The following is a 14814-nucleotide window of genomic DNA, read 5'->3' as shown; positions in this document are numbered from 1 at the left end:
TTTGTAACGACAGATTTTTGTTTTATTCTTTACTCTAGTCTTTTCTTTACTTACTAGTCATTACTTTACTTTAGCTTCTCAAATTAGTTTTTGTTTTCGCTTTATTTCTGCTAGTTTAATATGTGATAATTTTTCTTCAATGGTTCCTTCCTCTGCATAAAGCATTTTCAGATGGAAAATTAACTGACACAATAAAACTTCTATTTGACTTATAAAAACTGTCTATTTAGTTTTTGCGTAAAGTGCAATTGACACTTTAGCCTTTGAAGGAATTTGATGGGGTTGCAACCGCCCTCTTGTGCACATAATTTTAGTTCGAAAATTTTTGTTTTATAATTTGTTTAATTGGTGTTTAAAATTTTGTTTTGTAACTAATTTTTGCTTGCTTCACCGTTGCTTTTACCATCACCTATTTTTAGTTTTAGGTCTCATTCCTTCAATTATAGCTGTTTCTTGTCGTTTAAGTCTGGCATGGCATAAACTTATTGTTTCTCATTCGATGTTTGAGTTTGCTCTTTACTTTTCGTGAAAAATCTTGCTTATTTAGTTTCTAATAAAAGTTGCTCTGAAGCAAGGGAATTTCTTTTCTATTATGTTATTTTTATCTTTAATGTGACAAATTGTTACGGCCATCTATATTTAAAGGCTTTTTTAGTGTTATATCTAGATGGCAGTATAATTTGGTGTTGAAATCTAGCTAGGATCTTTTTTCTCCAAGTTTATTTTAGCGTGGCAGGACTGTTTATCTATTTAGCTTCTTCTTTTTTGGATTAAAATGGAGACACTTTCGCATAACCTCGTCACTGGAATACAATTCCAAGCCCTGCAGTTTGTTGTTGCAGCTGAGTTTGAGCTCTGGGTTCCGTATTGATGAGCTGAGATCAAACCCAATGCGCCACTACAGGATAAATCTATCTATAAAAATTTGACATCGGTGTTTCTGTCTTTTTTCTATTAAGTAGTTTTCATCTTTGGAAGTGGCGACCTGTAGCAGCGCTAGGATCATCTTTATCTGGAGAAATTTTAGAAAGCTAGAAAACTTTTATCTTTATGAACGGGAACAGCTTTGCTGTAATTAATAATAGCAATTTTTGTCACAGTAAAAGATATTATTCGCTGAAATGTCATAGAGGATTACCACTCTCTTTTACACCTAGTAATGCTGGATGCACCGAAACAAGGAAGAGGGATTAACCCCATGGGATTTCTGAGTAGCTATGGTTCTAAGCTAATGTGTATATTAAAGTGTAGGTTTTTTGCCCAGAGAAGTATAGGTTATGTTTATTTATTTATGTTCATAAAGCCCAATTGTGTCTAAAAAAAATAGGGTATAAAACGGACCTGTGGTGTATCTAATGAAATAGGCTTACTGAAATAAACTGAATTGAAAGGCAATTTCATCATGAACCCCGTTTTTATAGAAAAATACAGGGGTTTTTTACCTTCAACTCTGGAAACGTAATAGTTAATAGAACCTGGAGCGTTTAAGCCCTGCTTATTAAAGTAAAGCTAAAAAGCAATGTTGTATTTTACCTCTGGAAAAGGTTACATATTAATTAAACTTTCGAGCTTTAACTTTAGCTTAAAACGTTGCAATACTGTTGTAATTCTTAGTTTTTTAAGAGGTTTCAGCCAATACATTGCTAGATAACATTGATTCTTACCTATTCTAGATGGCGTCTGAGAAATTTTGCATTAGTCGGATAAATGGTCTTGTGGTACTTGTAACAACAGAGCTCACATGCAAAGATCCAAATAGGGAAAATTCTATTCTAATTTAAATAAATTTTTGTGTAAATCAATTAAGATCTAAATAGAGTTTTGGGATTTTTGGTATTGAATTATGCAAAAGAATTCAGATTATAACCTATTTTGTTTTTCCTTTCGTCTGAAGGTAAATTACTACTCTTTGAGCAGATCTTGAAATTTCGAAGTCCGAGCCCCGTACCCTAGGACGAGGCATCTTGGTTATACGCTACCCAACGCCTTAAGATACGTTTAAACTATATGCATTATTACAAGGGTATTACCAAATAACATAAATGTGCGCCGTCAAAAGTTGTTTTTTTTGTAGCAAATTGTAAGTTCTATTCTCTTATAAGCTTAAAATCAAGGTTTGAATGTGCCTTGACCTATTAAACCTTTCTATTTACTTAATGTTATCGTATTTATTGTCTGTATTATTGTTTCAATTGACTTTATGACATTTTTAGGTGACATCTACATTTTGGGATACACTAATGTGGGAAAATCATCGCTATTTAATGCATTATTACAGTCAGATTTATGCAAATCTGACGCTGTAGATCTTATAGATAGAGCCACGACTTCTATTTGACCTGGAACAACTTTGAATCTTTTAAAGGTAATAAAATAGTTTACTTTTTGAACAACAATTTTTAAATCATTGCCTGTAACTTCCCTTACTCCTACTTAATCCCTCTGTCTCCCAAAGCTCTTCAAAAACTGGAGTGTAGATGGGTATCTTCCCTCCTCGGAAGACTATAACACGCAAAGTGTGTCGCTTGGAATTATTAAAAAAATAATCTATTTTATATACTAAATTGTTTTTAAAAATTGTCTTTTTTATCTACACCCTCACCCTAGAATGATTTTTAAATACATTTCAGGCGTAAGTACGACTTTTAGTCTTCTATATATTATTTTCGTAATCAAGAAATGAATTTATTATTTATTGTTAAGATACGAGGATTCTTAGTTGCCTCTTGTTAACCATATTCAATATCAGCACTATTACTTGGGCTATTTCTAATAGTCTTCCTTTTCATCACTATCGTCACTGGTGATGATGACTTTTACGTAACTTTTGTTTGTAAATCAATAAATAAAAGCTTAAATCAATAATTTAAGCTTTTTAATGGATTTATCGAATTTTCTTACCCCGATTGTAGTAGCGCATGTGAAATATTAGGAAGAATGAAAAATTCTTTAACCTCTTAATGATTTTTTGCTATAGTTATTTTTATCTTTCTTGCTGCCACGAAAAATATAAATTTTGAGGCCATGGTATTAAAATTGCAACGATAAAAGCTATCTATTAAACTCATTATTTCTAAATCGAAACCAACACTTAAGTGTTATATTCGAATATTTTTTTTTAATTTCCTTACCCCCGTATTAAGAGACTCTTTCAATGCAAGTTGGTTACTTTGAATATCTTTATGTAAATAAGGCACTAATTTATATTGATTTTTCAAAATGGGAGTATTGGCAGCAGTCAATTTGGTTGTGTAATTTCCATCTTTTTCTTCCACTCCTTGGTTGAATATGGATTTTTGGAAACAAACGAATTTCCTTGGTCTTTAGCTCAGCTACTCAGTTTTCAGCTCAGCTGCTCATGGCTGTCTGGAAGAGTGGAAATAAATCGGGATTAGATTAGAACTAAACTTTGGTTCCTGTAAAAAAAAGAAGACATTCCTACACCATTCCAAACCGAGAAGCTTCCAAGAAGACATGAAATAAATCTCTGCATCCTAACCACAATATTAAAAGGGTGGGAATAAAAGTAATTCAAATTAAATTTAAAACCAAATCAGCCCACTTTAGAAGCTAACTTTTTAATTTCATGTTTGGTAATTTATACCTTTTGTGGAGGGGTTTTGAAAGAAAGGTTCTTTATCAAGTAGACCTCCGCTGGAGGTGGGATTGCGTCTGTTGGATGAAGTATTACAACCTTTAAAATTTTTTGAAAGTAATATTTTTCTCTCATCTTGTAGTCTTATTTTTGCCTGTGTTGTATCAAATTTTATCTCAGATGAATGGCAACCCAAGGTTGGAAAACCAACATGTATGCATAAATGCAATATTAAGAGGGAATTTGTAATAGGATTTTTTTTTCAAAGACGGAAATTTCATATTCAGAAACACTACATTTCAAACTTGATTCTTGAATTTCAAGGGGGAGAAAGGCATTTGAAATTTCTGCTCAGGGATTCTCAGGGAAAATATCCAGTACCAAATTTACTTCTACAGTGGTCAGCAGTACACATTTTAGGCATTGCGTTACAACATTGAGCATTTTTTCAGTTATCGCGCTTTTTTTCGTCTTATATCAGTCATTTGTTTGTCTAATATTTAGTGTGATTAGTGGAGTGGCAACTTTGGTTAGTTAGTCATCATGTGTACATAATCACAAAATCAATAGGGAGGTATCATAGGATCTTTTTCCCAGTGTGTATTTTGTGTATACTTTAGCGCATATTTTGCCACCCACTTCAACAAGTCTTTTACTTCATGGGGTTACCTTTAAACTGTGGTTATTGTCTGTTTGTCGTAATGAATCTACCTCTATCTCAGAGGCAGAAACTTCAGATGAGACAACTGTACATTTTAGAATACTATTTTCAAATTTTCAGAAGGGTTTTTTAAGCTTTGTTCTGAAAATTTTCCAGAGAGAAAATTCTGTAACAAATAAACTTCTGCTGTAGTTGGGAGCACACATATTAGAGATAGTGTTGCAGGGCTGAACTTTTTTCTGCTATTGTACTTTTCCGTCTTGTATCATTTATCTATCTGTCACGTAGTGAGCTTCATTTATTGAAGTGGTTACCTTGTTTGATCTCCCTTCCCCCGAATCAGTTTGCTCATATGAACTCCCATTGTTTAGTTCCAGTAAACAAAGTTTTTTCTTTCAAGTTTCCATTGGCATCTCCCTCTGCTATTCGTGTTTATGACAGAACCCAACGATTAATAGAAGAACGTGAAAAGAAAAATCTAGAAATTCAACTCGAAAAAGAACAAGTGGAGAAAACTCAAAATCGGGTCTATGCCTCGTTGATGGGTGAGTTGTTTTTATCATGCTTGGGTTTTATTACACATATGTACATGTTATCTCCATGTTTGTGTTTTATGACAAATATGTACATGTTATCGTCCATGTTTGTGTTTTATGACATATACGTGCATGTTATCGTCCATGTTTGTGTTTTATCATACAGGGCTTAACACTGGATTTTTTTTTTAATGGGATACGGGGCTGTAAAGACAAAGAAAGATACAGATGGGAGGGATTTTTTCTCTGATGATACTTTAAAGGCTATCCCCCCCTCGGTTACGATTTTTGGTTACTTTTGGGCTGTATCGCTCCTTACAATTGAACAGTTATCATGAACTTTTTTTGGTTGCTATAAAGAAAATAATATATTACGGATAATTAGAAATTACTGATATTACTGATAGATACTAATAGTAGATATTACTGACACTGATCCATACAGATATTACTGATAGTAGGTATTACTGATAATGGGAAAAGTCAAAATCCGGTCTACGCCTTGTTGATGGGTAATGTGTTTTGTTCATGCTCGTGTTTCATCAGACGTATTGCATATGCTTATCATCCATGTTTGTAAATTTTAAAGGGCTTCACAATTTTTTTTTTTTTTTTTAATGAGCTGTTGAACTCCGTACAAACAAGGTGATAAAGATGGGAGGGATTTTTCTCTGATAATAGTCTAAAAGCAAACCCGAAAGATTGAAAAATTTAGAACTAAACTGATAATTTAAGAGGAAGAACAAGAACAGATATTGCAGCCGTTGAACTAAACAATGTTTAGACAAATGTGGGTGCCAATAGTAAGAAGCAGATCCAGACCTCCCTCCTGCCTTGGAAAAACATGACCTTTTGGGGAAACACTTTTAACTAGAAGGGCTAGATCAAGAATTTAACCCCCATCCTTTAGGACACCAAATTTAAAGAAAAAACGCAAAACCCCTAAATTTAGGGGAGAAATAAGTTAACACTAGATTTAAATAAATGTCCAATATTTGCCCTCTTTGGATAATTTTTCGTGTACATACCTCACAGATTAATTACCTTTTTATATTTACTTTGGATACGCTCTTGCTTTAATATATGTGCTATAATTTAGCAGATTAGAATCAAAAGTCAGAATTTCTATATTTGGTAAAATTCCCCAATGCTATTTCTGAAAATTGTTCCCAATTTTCTGATTTGCAGTTGCTGTGAGACCCTTCATTTAGTTTAAGCGCGAAAAATAATGAATAATCCACGGACAAGAAGATGAGCTAGTCTGTGGGATGTGAAACACCTAATTAATATGGCTGAGATAGATCCTTACGGAACTCCAGATATATGTTTATATTTGCCCTTTTCTTTTCACGAAAACTTTGCTTATTTCTATTTACCTTAGAGGCTAATTTATCTGTATGAAAGGAGGTTTTGTCCATGTTATTGTTTTGGATTCCTCTATGTGAAGTACGAAAGACAGTGAAAATGAAATCTGATTATTTGTACTGTTTAACTGGGAAGTTACTTGCCCAAATTTATCTTGAAAATTAGTTATCGATAATTAAGTTTTTAGTTAAGAATACCTTCATATTTAGCTATCAAGTTTTGATAGTGATGGGGGCTAAATATAAAATAAAGAAAGGGGATTCAGCAAAAAAAAACAAAAAAACAACAAACTATGGAACCAAGGAGCTTTACAAATTGTAGCTTTCTTCAGAGTTTTATGAATTAGTAATCAACAGATTATTAATGTTAGAATATTTATAGACAGAAAGTGTTGTCACATTTAGCCATTTAGTTCTGCTTTTTCATTTTCACGGTCGAACACGTCAATACTGATGAACATGTAATGCTGCACCAAAAATTTCATAATTTTTAAATTGCCAAAAGAAAAGCCTTGGAAAGTTGCAATTTCAGGGACGACTAAACTCAACGTGGGCCCGGGGGGGGGGGGGTAAAAATTTTTTTTATACCAATCAAAAACAATAATAAAGAGGCAATCGAAAAGTAGAGCTTGTTCATGGAATAGAAAATAATTAGTTACCATTATTTAAAAAAAAACGACGATACAAAATGGAGATAGATCCTTACTCTCAGTTCAGACACGAAATCTTTTCAAATTTGATCTTTACTTGTCATAGAAAACTCCAGTTAATTTCATTTTAACTTAGGGGCTGATTTAACTGTTTAAAAGGAGGTTTTGTTGTTGTTTGTTCTGTGAAATAGTTTACTTAAATCAATCATACAAAATAATAGACAAGTTTATCCAAGAAACAGAACCTGTCCATGGGCTGGAAAACAGGCAATTAAAAACCCATTTAAAAATGGAGTTCTTTGCTGCAGTCCAGACGCAAAATCTATTTAAATTTGCTCTTTAACATTCATGGAAAACGTTTGTTTATTTTTATCTTAAACGCTAATTTGAATGAACTAAACAGGTGAGGAATGATTGAAATATAAAATGACTAAAGTATTTAATAAAAAATTACTAAAGTATTAAATAAATTTGACTGAACTAAACATGTGAAGAATGATTGAAATATAAAATGACTAAAGTATTTAATAAAAAATGTCTAAAGTATTAAATAAATTTGACTGAACTAAACAGGTGAAGAATGATTGAAATATAAAATGACTAAAGTATTTAATAAAAAATTACTAAAGTATTAAATACATTTGACTGAACTAAACAGATTCTATTAGCGAGCCAAGATAAATACAGCTATCGAATTTTTCCAATTCCTGTCCGTAAAGCACAAGCTGATAATCGGATTGTATATTCAGGTCCATGACTATAATTTTGACTTTGTTGATCTTCATTCCAAGTACCTGAGAGAAATATGCTATTTTATTTTGCATTGCTTGGGCAGTTGTTGGATCAGCAGCAAGAGTAATAATGTCACCCGTGTAGTCCAGGTCAGACGCGTTAAGGCCTAATCTCGTAATGACACCATCAAAACTCGAGGGTGGCTGGTTATTGTCAATGTAAAGTGGCATATGTCATCCATTGTCAATGTAAAGTGGCATAGGTCATCCTTTGTCAATGTAAAGTGGCTTTTGGTAGTCTGTGGTTAACCATATGAAGAACATGTCCCAATTATCTCCATTGTCAAACTCTGATGGTGTCGGTCACTAGAGGTTGTCGTGCCATGTCATTGATGGACCGGCTTGCTGTCTGCAACCAGTGGATTTTCAGTAATCTATAAAGGCGTTTGTTTTTAAAAGCTAGGAGCTTATTTCTCTTGTTCTCGATTCGGTTGACATGCCTCAGTGGCTTAAAGTAGTATTGGCATAACATTGCTGTTAAAAAGACCTAGGTTTAGGCACAGAGAAAATTTCTGACATCTACATACTTGACGTTGGTGTGTCATTTACTGATTGCTGAGGCATTTGCTTATCCTTTTCTGGTGAGCAAGTCTTTCACTGTCGCGCAAGTGTTTTCGATGATACTATCTACGTATTTGAACCGGACAATCTGTTCAACATCATAGTTGCCATAGTCGCCACACATGATGGACATCAGATTCACTAGTTACAATGCATTTGGTTTTCTGTCCGCAGACCAAAATAAGTTGGCCTTTGCAGTAACCTTATCTAGGAGTTCTTGATGCCGTTTTTTGCTTGACTCAAGCACTCCTATGAACAGTAGATCAGCAAATAAAATTATAATTCGATTAGAATTGCGCTACACTAATTAAAAGTAATAAAATTGAAATTAAAAAATTATACTATGCAAGTTTTCTTTTATTTAATAAGAAGCACTTCTTATTTGGCTGAATAGAACTTTATGGGGTTGTAATGAAAGTTTTTAAACCTTAACTGGAAAATACAGTTATTTTAGTTCTTTCGTCACTCAAAGTTTTTTGCATGTTAAATCTATTTTTAATACAATAATATAATCATTTATCGCTGCACAAATACATGAATTTATAACTACAGTTATCCAGAAGAAACATGGATACTTCTGTTTTTTTTCTTTGCTTTTTTTGAGAAAGAGAAAAAAAATGAACAGGGCTTGAATGAGACAGAAACAGAACATAATGTTTACGAAAGATTCAAAATTAATTGTTGTGCAGGTTGATTAAAATCTCTAGATCTGTAGCTCATATTTGGGTCTGATAAATTGTCTTCAATCTGAAAATTTCTTTACAAACTTTCCCAGCCCTTAGTTTAGGTCTTGGATCCTTCCTCAAACTTTAATTCATGCAACACGACAACTTTCTGAGTTAGCGAAATCCTTCTCCTCTCAGCTTTTATTAAAAAGCATATCAATGGTCGGAGAAGATTTCTCCAGAATTAGAAGTATCAGTCTTCAGTTAAGCTTTTAGATTTATCTGGAACTTTCAGGGAACTGAGAGGAAGCATTCAAAATTTTGATCGCGGAAAATTTTGTGGAAAAGGTAACGTCTTCCACCAAACAGGTTATTGGGTATCATAATATTTTAAATAAGTCAGATAGTCATATTCTTGTTTATCCTTCCTTTTGTTTCTTGCTGAAAATACTGGTTGGCTTGAGTTGTGTTGTCCTTTAATCGTCAAACAGAATTTCGATAAATTTTCTTTTCTCGCCAACCCTTTTATTAGGGTTTAACCCCCCCCCCCCCCAACTTGATTTCTGTATCTACTTCTGATTGAGACTGATTTTTGATAAATATCTAACTTTAATTTTATAGTAACGGTAGAACATAGGTAAATCGAGGTCAATATTCCTATGGTCCTCTTTCAGTATGACCTAGTAACTTTCTACCTTGAATTGAGGTTTCTTAATTACAATCCTGGCTAATGAATTAACTGCCTTATTGATTATCTTAATTATCTTAATGCTGATTTCAATGACAATAATGTATTGGCGATTCAATTAGAATGGTCCCAATCTGAAAAAAAAACATATTTTATTTTCTGTCGCATTTTGTGAGATATGTCAAATAAGGATTTGACTTAATGGATGTTTTTTTAATAGTTAATAGTTGCAACGTAGACATCATTTAAGATTAAATTTTCATTTCTTTTTCGCCAGTTGAAAATTGGGAGGTTTTTCTTTTCAAACCTGGCTCAATATAACTATTTTTGTGTACATTTACTGCAACCTCACTTCTTTTTATGATTATGTTTTTTTTATAGTTTGTATGTTTTTTATATATATTTTTACCCCCCCCCCCCCAAAAAAAAATATATATATATACAGTGAGGAAACCTGTTGACTTGTTGAAATATTGATGCATCAAATGCGTGAAACCAACTTGAAGCCCGGCTAGCTCAGATGGTGGAGCACTAGACTACCTATTGTGAGGTCATATTTTGAGCCCAATGTAACGCTTTTCTTCTGTTGGCAAAAAATAAAAACTGAGAAATTATTCCTATTTGGGAAAAAAGTTGTTTTCTAGCTATAACTACAACTATTAACTTAATGCAGTACCAAGCCGCCTGAGGCCAACACAGCTACGCACACTTCCCTTCCATCCCAGTCTATTCAACTCTCCCTCTTTACATACTCCCAAGAAGTTCTTATTTTCGTTAAATGATTCCTTACGACATCCTCCTACCCCATTTGGAGACTGCCTGCTTTTCGTTTGGTCCTAGACGGTTGGCCGACAAGGACAGTCTTTGGCAATCTGCCATTCTTCATCCACAGAACGTGTCCTATCCATCTCATCCTTTTTCTCATTATAGCCCTTGAAAGAAGGACTGTGCCAAATTTTTCGTACAGCTTACTGTTTAAGATATGGCTAGTCTGTCAGCTTCCCAAAACAATCCCTAGGAAATTTCTCTGGAAAAATCTAGTAAATCTTCCTCGGTTTTTTGGAGCACCCACACTTTAAAACTATACTTGATCATTATCATCACTAGCTTCCAATATTCTAATCTTGGTTTGCAGACTTATCTTCCTATCCTTCCAAACTACCATTGGAGCTACTAACTACTACTATTATGATAGAAACAATCGATATCAGTCTAATGATATAAGGCATATTAGGCAGATAGATAAAGAAGCTGATTAAAGGGGGGTGAATGAGGGGGGGGGGTTATCTTTTTAACCCGTAAATGAGTAATCCCAAAGTTATAATTATGGTAAGTCTACTCGGTTTCGGCTCTCAACCGGGGGATCGAGCTGGAGTTTTCAGGGACACTTTCTGTGGAGGGGGGGGGGGGGCTCAAGACAATTTTTCTACAATCGTTGCGAAAGAGTGCATACTACGTTTTTATGCGTATTGTTCGACAGACTGTGCAGCTAATAAAAATATGTACCTTCGGAGACTTAAATATTCATAGCAGAATGGCTGACGATGAAACATCAAAACAACAATCCATTTCTTTCCTCATATTGCGATAAATTTTGGAGTAACAGTCGCTCTTTATGATTCAAGTCTCTCTACGGTTATATTTTTGTTTTTGGTTGGCTAAGTATCGCAACTTTGACCAATCAGAATTATTCCGTTTTATGATGTTCTCTTTTGCACGATATTTTTTTTCTTGTATTCTTCATTTCATCCTTTCTTGTATTCTTTATTTTTTTACGGAACCAGTTTTATGTGAAGCTAATCTCATGATCTTTTTCCCCTTTTTTGTTCGGATGCTTTGCTGAACGGAGGTGAGAATGGGACTTAAAAATGGAATGCAAATGATGGAAATGGATGGGAAATGAAAATGAAATGAAAAATGTCAGTGTTGGCTTGGACTTCTGACTTAGTACAAATACCTTTTACACCATTACAAACTGTTAAATTCAATTTTAAACTTCCATAATTTGTCTATAAACAATAGGATAGGACGTTGAGCAAAAAAAAGCGTAGGGAGGTCCACGCTCTAGGAAGATAAGTAATAAAGGAGCTGGAATCTATAGCTGTGTTTGCGATAGGCAGAGTTGTTGCAGTAGCAGATGTGATTAGTCAGAGCTTATTCTGTAACATAAGTAGCCCTCAGCCTATGGTTTGCAATTCTATAAAAGGGGAATTTGTAAGGGATTTTTAGTTTTTTTTTATGAATATTTCATCTTTTTAAGATATACCATAAAAATATTTTGATATAAAATTATTATAAAAATCTTTTTTTATCACGAGCGTAATAAGTGAGTCACTTATTTAATATTGAACGAGAACTTTGTTTTTGTTATAGCAGGTAAATGTGGTCTCCGAAGTTATGTATATCTTATGTTAGTTTCACAGGTTTGTCGTGTTAGATAACATGGTTGTAATGGCCGGTGCGGAGAACTTTTATAAACAAAATCTTGTCAAAACGCAAAACGGGAGAGAACAGCTAGGTGTAGATATTTTGGTATCTGCGCTCAACCACGATGGGTCAAAAACTGCTGCAATATTTGTTGGGTCGCCACTCTATTGCTTTTGACAAAAAGATATGTGAAAAAACGCTTACCATGGTCTTATCCAGGAGAGGGGGAAGCACCAGGTCTGATTACCCTCCTGAAATTTTTGTCCTTCACTTAAAAAAGCAAAAAAATGCATATAAGAAATTTTTTTATTGCGTTTTAAATGGTAGTTAAGCTGTGTTAGGGTCAGATTTGAATTTCGCTGCGGTAACTGGTAATTTTATTAAGTGGTAATTTGGTAACGGTAATTTTGAGTTACTCGATCTTCTATATTTTCTCGATCAATAAGCTGTTTAATTACAACAATAAGCTTTATTTTAAAATCCTATAGGCAACTCCTTTCATATACGTAATAATTTCTGTTCGTTTTAAGTTTTGATGTTGCTCCTTACTTTTAGTTGAAAACACTTGTTTTTCTTTTAATTAATTTCTGATCTTTTTTAAATAGTAACAGGAAATCCGGCTCTCTCTCTCCATGAAAAATTCCGGCACTTGTGTATTGTACGCCAAACACTTAAGTTTACGACGTGTAAAACTCAAGAACAAACCGGTTTCTTCGTTTCTCTAGAAACAAATTTGGACCGTATATTTGCACTTTAGGGGGGGGGGGTGGAGAGTAGAGCTGGTCTGCATGCAAAATGTGTTAGGTACGATTATTCTGCATATTTTTGAGTAAGAATTGTTTTCTGACTTCATACTGTACAAAAACTTTACCCCCCTCTCTTATGTGCAAATATATAGCCCAAATTTATATATTTAATTATATAATTCCCATCTATTCTGTCTCTTGTTTATGTCTTGTCTCACGCTAAGCTGAAAGAAACTAACGAAGAAACCGGTTTTTTCTCTAGTTTTACATAGCGTAAACTTGAGTGAGTTGCATATAATACACAAGTACCAAAATTACTTCTCCCTATGGAAAATAAAAACACAAAACTCAAATAAAATTCTAAAATTTGGAAAGTCTTATTTTCCACGGGGGGATATTTCATGGAGGTGGGGGTATTTTCCGGGGGTTGTAAAAGTCTAGAAGCGAGGTAATTAGCCCAAGGCCAATTAGGAACCACAAGCATCATTTTATGCACTGGGTTATATACCGATTTGAAGCCGTTTTGTTACATTACGTAATATATTTTTTATAATTTTTTTTCTTATTTAAATTAATTATCGAACAAACCCTATTTGCAACAAAATACTTAAAATCCGTATTTATTGTCTAATTTATTAAAATAAGCATGGCCTTGTTTTTTTGTTTTTTTTCAGCAAGTCACATCATTTTTTTTAAGTTATTCCTAATTTGGCTTTCCTTGTACAATCTGTTCCGCTCTTTAGCTCATTTAATGATTCTTTGTTTTTTTTACTTACTCGTATCGTATTTACGAAATTTACTTACTTAATACGCTTAACACTTAACGCCATTCATCTGAGATCAAACAGAAAGCATATCGATCCCGAATAAGGCTGGAATTGGTCAGAATAAGGATTTAGAGGGAATTAGAACTTCATGATACGGATAAAAAATGAAGTATTTAATAGATTGGAGTGGAAGAGGAACGTGCGTAGCTGTGGTGGTCTCAGATGACTTGAGGTTACAATGGGTTATTAGCAGCAGTAGTGGGATATGACTAATCGACTCAATTAGTTTTACTTAAAATATGCTTATTAAAAAGAATAAAATTGCCTTTTCAGGTGCGTATTCACAGGTTCTTTTTTTCAAGAAATTTCCTTTGGAGACTTTGGAGAATTATACTTTCGAGTGCCGATGTTCACATATCGACGCCGTTTGGTTTTACACTTAACAAAATTTTTCCGACTTCTGTCGACTGAGCTTTATGTTTTTTTTTCAATTTAACAGTATTTTAATTAGAGATGTTGAGAGAATATCTGTGGAAAAAAACTGTTTTCTTAAAAAAATTTCTAACTGGTAAGTAAACGACTTACAGAGAAAATTAACCTCCATAATTACTTACTCGTTAAATACAAATTGTTTATTTTTATTAACGCTAATCTGTAAACAATTTCTGAGACCACACTGGCTAAGCATGACAAGAAAAAAAAACTCAAAAAGAAGAAAAAACGAGGATGTTTACAGTCACTGAAGATGAATATGCAATGCAAATATTCACTGGCTGTAAAATCCCCATTTTCCTAATTTCGAGTTTTTTCTTACCTTTGTAACACTAACTTAATTTTGTTTCCTTTTTTAGCTTAACAGTATTCTCCTCCAATTGTCTTCCTGTTACTGTGTCGCCGACAGAAGAAGTGGAAAACTTTTTTCATGAATGTGAGAATACACCTTTGATAGCTGTGCCGAGTGGTGGAGAAGAAAGAAGTGAAGCAGTGGCCCTCTATGGAATTTAAAGAGTTTGAAATGAAAGGCATGTGGTGGGACGAAAGCTATGCTGACATTACCCTTTCAAGTGCTGGTATAGTTTTACTTTTTCTTTTTTTACCTTTCAGTTTATAATTTGAGTTTTACTTTTTAAATTTACTTCTTCAATTCACTTTTACTTACAGTTTACTTTTACTTTTTACTTTCAGTTTTACTTTTGAACTTATTGTTTTAAAGTGCAACAGACTGATCGCTGTGTAGAACTGCATTATAAAAATGAAAAATAAAAATCAAGAAGATCGGTTGGGGTTGGGTAATTATGAAAAGTTTGACATTTTAGATTCCCTCCCTCCTTCTCACCCTCCTCTGTCTGCCTCTCACTGTCTC

At 33.6% G+C, this 14814-nt stretch overlaps 1 pseudogene across 1 annotated transcript in view; it reads left to right on the top strand.

The window, feature by feature from the left end:
* The window catches only part of LOC148942992 (nitric oxide-associated protein 1-like), a 77366-nt pseudogene extending 62921 nt beyond the window's left edge, over positions 1-14445 (top strand). Inside the window, exons 4-6 of the transcript XR_016143060.1 lie at positions 2214-2365; positions 4657-4801; positions 14303-14445. The product of XR_016143060.1 is annotated as a nitric oxide-associated protein 1-like (transcript). The remainder of the gene's footprint in view (positions 1-2213; positions 2366-4656; positions 4802-14302) is intronic.
* Positions 14446-14814: the final 369 nt, after the last annotated feature.

The sequence above is a fragment of the Artemia sp. Qi Xiang Cuo genome, chromosome 16 (genome assembly GCF_049724085.1).
Source record: "Artemia sp. Qi Xiang Cuo chromosome 16, ASM4972408v1, whole genome shotgun sequence".
Taxonomy (NCBI): domain Eukaryota; kingdom Metazoa; phylum Arthropoda; class Branchiopoda; order Anostraca; family Artemiidae; genus Artemia; species Artemia sp. Qi Xiang Cuo.
Note: the sequence above shows the minus strand (reverse complement) of the source record. Positions and strands in the feature narration are given on the sequence as shown.